The sequence below is a fragment of the Rhagoletis pomonella genome, unplaced genomic scaffold (assembly GCF_013731165.1).
Source record: "Rhagoletis pomonella isolate Grant_MI unplaced genomic scaffold, Rhpom_1.0 Rhpom_scaffold_00004, whole genome shotgun sequence".
Classification (NCBI taxonomy): Eukaryota; Metazoa; Arthropoda; class Insecta; order Diptera; family Tephritidae; genus Rhagoletis; species Rhagoletis pomonella.
In genome coordinates, this window is record NW_023458558.1 from 79,383,408 (window position 1) to 79,394,313 (window position 10,906).

Below are 10,906 nucleotides of genomic sequence, written 5' to 3' on the forward strand. Positions count from 1 at the left end.
CGAACCGGGGTGCTTAGTTTTGTTAGGCGAATACTCTCTCTGTGTGCCAACGCCGCACATGAAATTTCATTGAATAAGTGTGTACATATCATTAAATCGTTAATAGTACCCGTTAAAAATGAGTTGGGCACTAATTTATCTCCAATTATACCCATAAGGGATGAGTTGAGACTAATTGACCTCCATTAGTACCCGTATGAGCCTAGTTGCGACTAATTAATGACCAATTGTACCCGATTGAGAGTAATCTCGGAATACTCTCTTTAGAGATTAGTCGCGCAATTTTTTGCAGGGAATGCACTAATCACGCGCTGTGATGTTGATTCAAACTCAAAATTTGAAAACACATTTACGTGTATGGCTGTAGCTGAGTGTGCTTGATACAATTAATTGCTGCCATGAGGGTCCAGGTTCAATTACCAGCACACGGAACATAAAATTAAATTTGTTTCCTTCTTAATTACGAAAAAGCATCTGTGCACTTCACAACCACATATTTTGTAACGTACTTACTCAAATTTAAAACGAGTTGGGTTGTGCTCTTTCATATGCGTATTTTTTAGATTTAGCACGTTTTTTTTAATTCTAAAATTTTTTTCCCTCAAGTACAAAAAAAATTGTTACTTCGATTCTCTATAAAAAGGGTCCATATACCAAATTATGTAGGACTAATACTTTCTAAGATACTAGCAATTTTAGTAAAAAAAACTTATTAATTAATGTAGTTATTAATTTTTTTTTTTGGCACATTGAACCTTGATGGACTTGGGCGAGCCTAAGATATTAACCAAAATGTCGTCTTTCATACAGAGGGTTTTTAGAGCATAAATAACCATATTTTTTCTGTTACCAATCAAAATTCTAAAAAAGCGGATTTTCGGCCCCCGCTAATGTATAGTCGGTGCCAAATGTAAGTGTACACCTTATTGTAATATTATATTCACAATTATTTTGATGCAAAATATTAAAAATTAATTATTTGTGAAAATATAATTCATTCTATAACATAAACCATATAAATCAAAGTTTCACACTTTATATAAAGTTCGCAAAAATTCAAAAAATTTTCATCAAAATTTCAAAATTTGTATCCAGAATTTCTAGAATGAGTATGCAGTTTTGTAGCCCGTTAAATTTTAGTGAAACAAAGTGCAAGTTTCAAGTCGCCAGAAATTACCGTTGATTTTTTATAATTTTTTTTGGAGTATATTGCGCGTTTTCTTCCATACAACGCGTGATCAAAACATATTTTTATATGGAAAAAATGCGCAACACCCTCCACAAAAAAAATCTAATAATTGTGAATTTTATATTACAACAAGGTGTACACTTACATATATTTGACACCGACTGTATGTATACCTCTTTATACATTAGAAGTGTAGATTAGACGCAAAAGGGATGTAAAGATAACGTTTGCGTATTTGTACACACAGATAGATATGTATGTATATAACAGCCAAGTTGGCAATGTGATTATACAGCGTTCTCGTAAGAAAGCAACCTTATCTGTGATTGTATTGAATATTAGCGAATTTTGAGAAATTTTGCAAACCTCGCTACATTCTGTTTTTACTTTGAAATTTCAACTTTAATAATAGCAATAAATCATACAAATTGCACCTTTCATTTATTTATCCGCAGCTGGTCAGACATGTACACTTTTCGCCCTTCGAGACCCACTCCCCAGTTGCCTGCTATGTAGCTCGTCGGCACCTCGTAGCGTTCTGCTGATGCATGAACACTACTCCCTTTTGTTTTTTTTTCTTCAAAATTTCGCTTGCCAAACTAAACCCTTGTGCCTCGGGTTTAATAACAGGTTGCATTTCCTGAGTTGGGGTTCTTTGGGTGTGTATATGAGGCAAACGGGAGATGAGACGAAGGAAAGTTGATCACAAGCGGCTGGCGTAGAATGCAACGCCTTCACACTGTCAGTCATTACCCTAAATGGCAGCATATTTTAAAGAAATAAAAATTTTGCTCAACCCATAGGCGAACTTACCTAACGCAGCTTGGCGCGCAATATCTCATATAGGCCAAATACACTACCATAATATATGATAGTTAGAAAATTTTACATAGCAAATAAACTTTTTTTTACAAAATTTTTGAATGGTTTTCTAACTGAACTTACTACATAAATATGAGGTTCAACTATAATTATTAGCCCTGAAATCTGTGAAGTGGGACCGCTTTGATACAGGGTAACTAAAATAGTTTTTTCTGTGCCATCTCATACATTCTCTGCATTTGAGTCGTGTCCGTACTGCGCGCCAAGCGACGATATGTGTGTTGGGTTTTATTTATTTGAGAATATGAATGCTTTACATATCTACATACATATATGTATATTTACATATGTGTTTATTTATGTGGATACATACACAGATTCTTATATATATCGGCGGCATGTGGCATTTTTGTCTAGAACTCCTACATAAATATGTTCATATGTAGTATGCATATGGCGTGTTGGCATACCTACTATATTTTTCTGATTCATAATTTTGTTCATACTAACATATGTATGTACGTATTTTATGCGAAGCGGTTCGTGTTGCATGCGAAATACTATAAAAGTATCCCACTAAGCATGTAATTAAATACAAACTAACTAAACACGAAATAAAATTAGTTACTTTACAAAAAGTGCGTGGCATTTGTAACTAATGGGTGCGTTTTAAATGTCACACTAGAGGAAATGAAAATATTTTACTTTCACCAATGAAAAACCGTATTCTAGCAAAACAAAAAAAAGGTTTAATTATTTTTGTAATCTGAAATAATTCGGCTTCAGGGGGTTAAAGCCAAATGTATCATTATATCGGCGAGCTACTAACGTAATTATTCCCTAAAAGACATGACTACGTACTTAAAACAAACTAGAGCTCTTGGCTAAATCATGGACTTTTAAAATGATTGGTTATTAAGTTTTGAAAAAGCTTGTTTCACATCAAAGTTCACTTGAGTAATCAATTCTTTTGCGTATGTAATTTTGTTTAGAAAACCAAGGTACAAGAAAACGGCAAATTCGGGAAAGTTAAAAATCTTGCTTAAACTCAATCTTCGTACATTATTTCTGTAATTAGCTTAATTAAGAGGAGTTTGTTAAAATTATCTACGCCATAATAAAAAAAAAAACAATAGGCAAATACACTTACACACGCGTCATTCAACAGTGCCTCCAATTAATTAAGTCTCATTTGTTTTATACACATACTCAACAGACCATGATGAGGAGAGGAAAACTCAAATTAATTAACGTAGAAGCTAAAATATACCACAGGAAAAAAGTGAAATTAAACTGACCCACTCCAACTGTTTGCTGAGGTGAAATAAAAACCACCAAATACTAAAAATGCGCCATAAAATAATGAAACAAAAAATTTTAATGGGCCAACAAAACAATAAAAATTTACCATAAAAAATATTTCAAGGTTCTCTGTGTGCACAACGGCCGGAAGCAGATCAACACAGGTCATAGGCGAAAAAGTGCGGAAAGAATTTGTGGATTTGATTTAGGGAAAACGTTTAATGCAAAATATAAATGAAGTCTGATGAAGATGAAGACTAGATAGAATAAAGTTAAGAGTAGTAAACGGCTCCCTCGGATTTTATTTACGAAAATATTTTTGTCTATAATTTCTAATTTTTGAAATCTGGAATTGATGATTAAATATAGTCTTTGTAGGCGCCACTCAACTATTTTTCTAAACTTTACTAAATTCCTCGGCCAAAATAATAAAGTAATATCAATATCCGAAGAAAATAAATAAACAAAAAAAGAGCACCGAGAAACACCAATTATGTGTGTGCGGAAAAACATTCACAGCATAGTCTTCAATTTGGGCACATAAATCAATCGACGCGTCGTCTTTTAAATTTGTAGTTTAAGTAGAATTACCCCAATAACAAAGAGTATTTGTTGGCTTTTAAAAAATTTTGCTTTTAATAATTTTGTCTGCCCCTTGCTCAGCCAATTATCTACATATATGTACGTACATATGAATGTACAAGCTAATATATATGTATGAACATTATGGTGGTCCAAAATAAGTTAAGTCGGAATCTTAATGCTCTCATCCTCTAGGATTATTCCATATCGAAAAAGTAGACCCCTATTTTTATTTTGGAATCAAAAAATAATTATAGGTCGCTCAAAGAGCACAAAGTTTTCCATGGGGAAAAACAACTTTTCGTAGAAATGGTATAGAATTCTTGAAAATCAAAATTTTTTTATCCGAAAATTCTGGTTGTCTTCAGGAGATTTCCAATAACAATACCCAATTCTTTGTTTAACCATTTTTTAATAATAAAGTTTTTCATCTATCCCTCTATATAAAATGTAGTTACTATGAAAAATGGTTAAAGAAATAATTGAATATTATTACTGGGAACCTCTTGAAGAGAAGCAGAGTCTTCCGATAGAAAAATACTGATTTTCAAGAATTTTGTACCATTTCTACGAAAAGTGTTTTTTTTTATAAAATACATACCTGGAAAACCTTCACCACTTTGAGCGACGTCAAAATATGTTTGTCTTTTTTTGGTATAGCACAGTCTTAGGGGGAAATCTTAGGAACAATCATAAAAATTCCGACTTTACTTTTTCATATGCATTTTTGGACCACCCTAATGAACATACACGTACATTTGTAGAAGCAATCGTCTATACATACGAACATTTACAATCATGGTGAACATTTCCATGTAGTGAGAAGTTAACTGTGAACTATTATTTAAGGATGGAAGTCATACTAGTTTGGTTTGAACTAGAGATGGGCGTTTGAGTGATTTTGGCTCACGTTCACGCACGCTCACGTTCATGGTTTTGTAAGTCACGCACACTCATGATCTGTTATATTATTTTCAATCACGTTGACGCGCGCTCACGATCCCTTTATTTTTAATCACGGAAGCTTTCTCACGGACATGTTTTTCAAATTGAAATTTTATTTATATAAATAAGTTTTTATCACACATGTGTTGTTACAAAAGCTTAGTCAAACGCCTAGCAAAAGAAATGTAGGTACTTGTATTTTTTATGTTTTTTAATTTTAATTATTTGTTTATAAAGATGTAATGTATTCTTTAAAAAAATTATATAAATCCAAGTTTCAATTCACTTGCAACATTTAAAAAAAAATCAATCAAATGATTTTTTTAAATATTTATTGTATGCCGGTTTGTAGCCCATTCAATTTAAGTGTAAAAAAGTGCAAGTTGAAAGCAGTTCCGACTTACCATTGATATTAGGGAGTTTTTTTGTTGGAGGTGTTGCTCATTTTCTCCATAGAAAAAAAAACATCGTCGAACATACTTTGTATGGAAGAACATAACTGACATCGTCAAAAAAAAAAAAAATTCAAAAACCAGCACTTTATTATACGAAAATTTGGTGGGCTACAAACCTGCATACTCAAAATATTCCTAAAAAATATAATTAAAAAGGTCGAAATTTTCGCCGTCGAGGATTTCACCGAGCATTCGTGTATGTACATATGTATTTCTTCTAGAATTCTGCCTGACGGAGAAAAAAGTCTTTCACTAGTGGCTGAGCAAGCTGTTATGTTATGTTATGTTTTATGTTGCCTCGAAAGGCTTCTAAGAAGTGGCAAATCTTAAGCTTTCTCCCAAAAGCATCGTCACGGCTTTGGTTTCCTGTATTTATTAAATAAATCTGTATTTACGCATTAACATCTTAATTTTTAGTTAAAAATGCACACATGTATGTGAAAATTACGTGACTGACAGGAAATCTATGTAACTCACGCGCGCTCACGTCAGCAATCATTTCAGTCATGCACTATCACGGATTACGTGATTTTTCTCTCAAAACTGCTCACGATCACGCGTGAAAAAGCGTGACGCAATGCGTCAAGTAGAAAATCACGAGTTTCGCCCATCTATAATTTGAATTATAATTATACCAGTTCCTCGTAGAAAAAAGTAAACTAGTTCGTAGAACTTCTAGTCATACCAGTTCCCATGCTCTAATTATACCAGTTTTCCACAATGAAAGGCCAAACTAGTCAGTAAAAATACCTGCTCATTTACAAGTTGATGTAAGATGATTACGAAAACCTTGTGCGATCTTTGAATTGCCAAAACCAAAATTAAAATGCAGTTAATTGCTTTCCTCACAAATAGGCTTGTATAAGGAGTCTGTTATGTTTTGGCTTTGTCATACTCAACTGCGTTCATTGAGCATTGGTTCAGCATACTTCGGCGTGTCAAAACTTGGCTACGATCAACAATGCAAGAATACTGCTTGAATGGCTTGTGCATGCTCAGCGTTCATCGCAAACTGGTTGAGCAAATGGGAGATGAACTTACAGAGAACGTTTTAAAGATATTTTCTGAGGATACCAGAAAACTTATACTTGCTTAAAGGCCAGTAGGCAGCTCTCAAGAAAAGCAAAAGCTCCATATAAAATGACGTACAATGTGTAAAATGTTCTTGAGGCAGTACGCAGTTCTTAAAAAATTTGCTACGCTTTCTACTACGGGTTTCTAAAGTTTTTTGTGAAAAAAGATCGCAAGGCAACCCATGCTTGCAACAGATATATAAGCCCGTTCCATTATTTCTTGAGGAAAGAGTTAGGCAACAGGCTGGTGAAGTATCAGTTGTCAAAATTCCTTGGACACACACAAGAAATAATGGTAATTTTTTTCTTGACCGTTTTCTTGAGAGCTGCGTACCAGCTTACACTTAAAAATTTCTATTTATATACACGAAAAAAGCATAAAATTTAATTACAATTTTTTTCCCCCCATACACTGTGGGAAAAAAATTGTTGGCTTAAAAAAAAACGTGCTAAATTTAAAAAAAATATGCATATGACCGAGTACCAACCCAACTCATTTTATATTTGAGTATGTACGTTATCAAATATGCCGTTGTGAAGTAATTCTAAGGCGTATGCGTATTTGCTTTTAGAATGGCCCACTGACATGAGACATCAGATCCATAGTATATTTTACGAATGCGTTCGTACCATTTACTAAAGAATTTCGTATTATTTCTTTGTTTTTTTTACGAAATTCTCGTAAAATGCACAAAAATAATTTTTATATTTAACGAAATTATTTTCTAAAACCTGCGGTTGTTGCTTTCATTCGCCACACTGTAAAAAACAGTTACAATAAAACACTCTATCTTTATCGTAAATTTTAAGCGTTTTTGTTCACCAAAATGTTTTGCAAAAATGCTTAACATTAATGATCAAAAGATAATGAAAGTGTTGTGTTATCATTTGAGCCATGGTTTTTATAGTCTGTAAGTATGCGTATACTTTCTATCGGTAATTAAAATTAAATATTTTCAAACTTGTTTAAAATATATAAAAAAAAAACTTGTATAGGACAACTAAATCTTAATTGAAAAATACGGGTATTGCCAGACAAATCCGTTATTCATTCGCCCATAGTTTTATGGTGAATTTGTGTTACCAAATAAAAACACTCTTGATTCTCTTTTACACTGGAGTAAAATTCATAGTTTAAAATTAAAAAAAAAATTATCATTATTTTTAATTTGTATTCCGATTGGAGGCCGCTGTGGTGTAGTGGTTAGCAGTGCGCGCTACCATTCCGCTTGAACTGGGTTCGAGTCCAGTTTCCGGCCAACATAAAAAAACCAAACACTATTAGGTTATCAAGGACCTCATTTCTGATTCCGAATAAGACGCCGAAATCAGGCTCAATCTAAAAAAAGAGTTTATTTTAATGAAAGAAAATAAATAAGAATGAGCTTTAGTCTCACCAAACCAAAATCATCAGGCAATTTGTATTGCGGTCAAACATCAAATTTTGTTTTGGATTATTTATTCTCGGTGTCTCGAATGCTGTTCATACGTGTTGCAGCGCACGCGCAACAGTGTTTGATTTTTTTCTGATAAGCCATTGCATGGAGATCATGTGTCACCGCTCTTTTTGCAACAATAAAACAACCAAAATCACTCAATCACCTTTGCCAGCTAGAAATCACAGGTAGCAATGTTTACGATTCATCGATAGCTCCACGTATGATTATAAAAATAAAACCACATATTAATATTTAGTTTTTTATTGTATTTTTTTATCCAGCAAATTCCTGTATAAAACGTTTAAATTTATATTATACGTCTCTCAGCAGCCAACAGGTAATTTCGCAATGACACGCGGTACATAAAAATATGATGAAATATAAAGCTGCCGGCAATTTAGTATATTGCACGAAAATATTCGTATTGGTACGAATTAAAAAAAAAATAAACATATTTCTGCATTAGTACTATGCACGAAAGTATTTAATAAATAAAACGAATACAGATTTGTAGATTTCGAATATATTTTTAAACCCCACGTAAATATTAAAAATGCCTTCGTACAATATACAAAATTATTGGTACATAGATTTTTTCGGAATTTTACGCACGTGTTTTGTAAAATAAACCAAAGTTTTCATAAACTGTACTGAAAAAATGTATTACGAAACTTCTTTTCGTTATATTTACGAATGGTTCGTAAAATCTTATTTCGTTGTGAGAAATGTGTTTGTATTATGAACGAAAGTTTCGTACGTTGTACAAAAACCAAGACTAAGAAAGTTTTTCGTAGCATTTTTACGAAATTTTATTTTCAGTGCATTTACGCTTGTGACGCAAGGCGACCTGCCAAGTCAAATGCCATGGCATAATTAAAACGAAACAAAAAGTTTTTCTTTTGTCTTGATATTGCTTGTCATTGACACTCACACGAACAACAATGTGTGAAGGGAAGGAAGGTGGACGGGTTGCTGCGTCCCACGCAAGCCACACCGCACACTACCACCAGAAACCCGTATAAAAATCAAAATACAAAAGTTTAGTGCCTCTTTATTTCGCCATATTTTTTTTATTAATTTTCTCTGCTGTGAGATTTTATATATGTACAGATGTATGTTCATACTATGTATGTACATCCCAGCATTTTCGAAAGCATTAATTGCCACATATCGTCAGTGATTGCTCTAGAATTTGAAGATTAGCTATTTGTTTGGCCTTAACGTAATGCAGTAACGACCCGATTGCCACTTTTCTCACCCAGTAGTAGTGCGTCAAATCAACACTTCGAAGTTCACGCAAGTGAATGTAGGAAAAGAAATTATGTATTGAAAAAATAAGTAGGCTTTGAAAAACAAAAATAATTTACTTAAAAATACTGATTTTGGCGTGGTCAATCACCATTTCAAACAAGTTTAAGCTGTTTAGAAGTGAAAGTGGTTCATGGAAAAAGGTACAGCATACGACACCCTAATATTTATGTACATATGTATGCAGATAAAAGAAAATAAGCTTTATCCAGACTGAATTTTTAAATATACACATAATAGTCTCGTTTTCACCAGTAGGGATTCCGGCACAGCTGAGGTGCAGTTGGGGAAAGGACTCAAACTGCAGAAAAAAATGAAGAGTTTCTTTAAAGGTGTTAAATAACTGAATTTAAAAAAATAAAACTTGAATACAAAATCGTTTTGAAAGTAGTATTATTTATCTGGAGAAAGGGCGGATGCAAATGGGGTTGAGAAGTAGGTAGCGTGCCGCGTATATGTAGTTGTTTAGCATTCAACAGAAAAGTATGTATAGAATTTCGTACTGGCGTATTAATTAATCCGGATGGACTAGCGAATACGCTGTTGATTTGTCATGCGGGAACACGACAATTGACCCTATCCTACGACATACGCATTTTAAATTCGCCAGTTTTAAGCGAATAAAGTGGATTGGCGCGGAACTACAAACGTTCACTAAGTGCTGGCGAAATCGCTAGATCTGTGCCAGTTTCTTTTGCTGCAGGGATATATGGGGATATGTATGTGCATAGAATGTGTGCTGTGTAGAAAACATTTTGCATTTTGTCTTTGTTGCTGGATATTCCCTGCATTCACTTACTTTGTACATTGGAGGAAGCGACGCGTTTGCATCTGCCGATGTTATGGCTCACCCGACGTTTGCTGCCCTGCTTAGACTTTGTTTAGTTTATAAACAAATTTTGACTTTGTTGACTTTGACGCTCATAGTTCCCTCCCGGGTGTTTGTTTATACATAAATAGAGGGCATTAAATCAATCAGAAAACTATCCAAACAATATGGCGACTCATAAACGACTCGTATGAAACAAAATAGCAGTGTCAGCTTTAATAAAGCATAGCAAAAACGTACATGAAAGTGTGATTGGACAAAGCAAGTTCAGTGAAACTTTTATGTACATATGGAATTGGTTTGCTCTGCAAGGAAGAGTAGACGTTTCTTAAACACCACATTTATTGTATAAGTAATTGATATAAGAGAATTTGACTCCTGCATTTATCCAGAACTACCAACGAAATTATCTCCTTCTTCATTGTACGTAGCGCACTTATGCAAACTTGTGCATACATATGTATGTATATGTACATATGTATGTATATCTTCACCCTCTTCCGCACTTTTTATGTTTTCTTAATTGTATTCTGATTCAAGTAGATTTTATAGCCACTTTAACGCACTTACACTTTCAAATGGCGAAATTATTACTTTATATGACCTCATAAAATTAGATTCAAATCGTTTCGTCGACGCTTATATTTGGCGCTACGGACCTTTTGCCATGTGCTTCCTCTCCGGCTTTTCCTCGCTTCTTCATGTTTTGCTTGCTTGTTGGATTTCTTTGCGAAAGCTTCATTTTTGCGCTGATAGGCGATTAACGGACTTTTCGATTAGTAAACCACAGCAGATACTATATATCCCCAAACCTAATTTGTATTTAAATGCTGGTATTAGTATCTACTCTTATACATATGCACATACATCATATAAAATTAAGTGCCTAAATATGTACATATGTATGTAAGCTAATAACTTCGCGAATAAAGCTTCGATTTGCATTTTAAAGCTTTGCTATC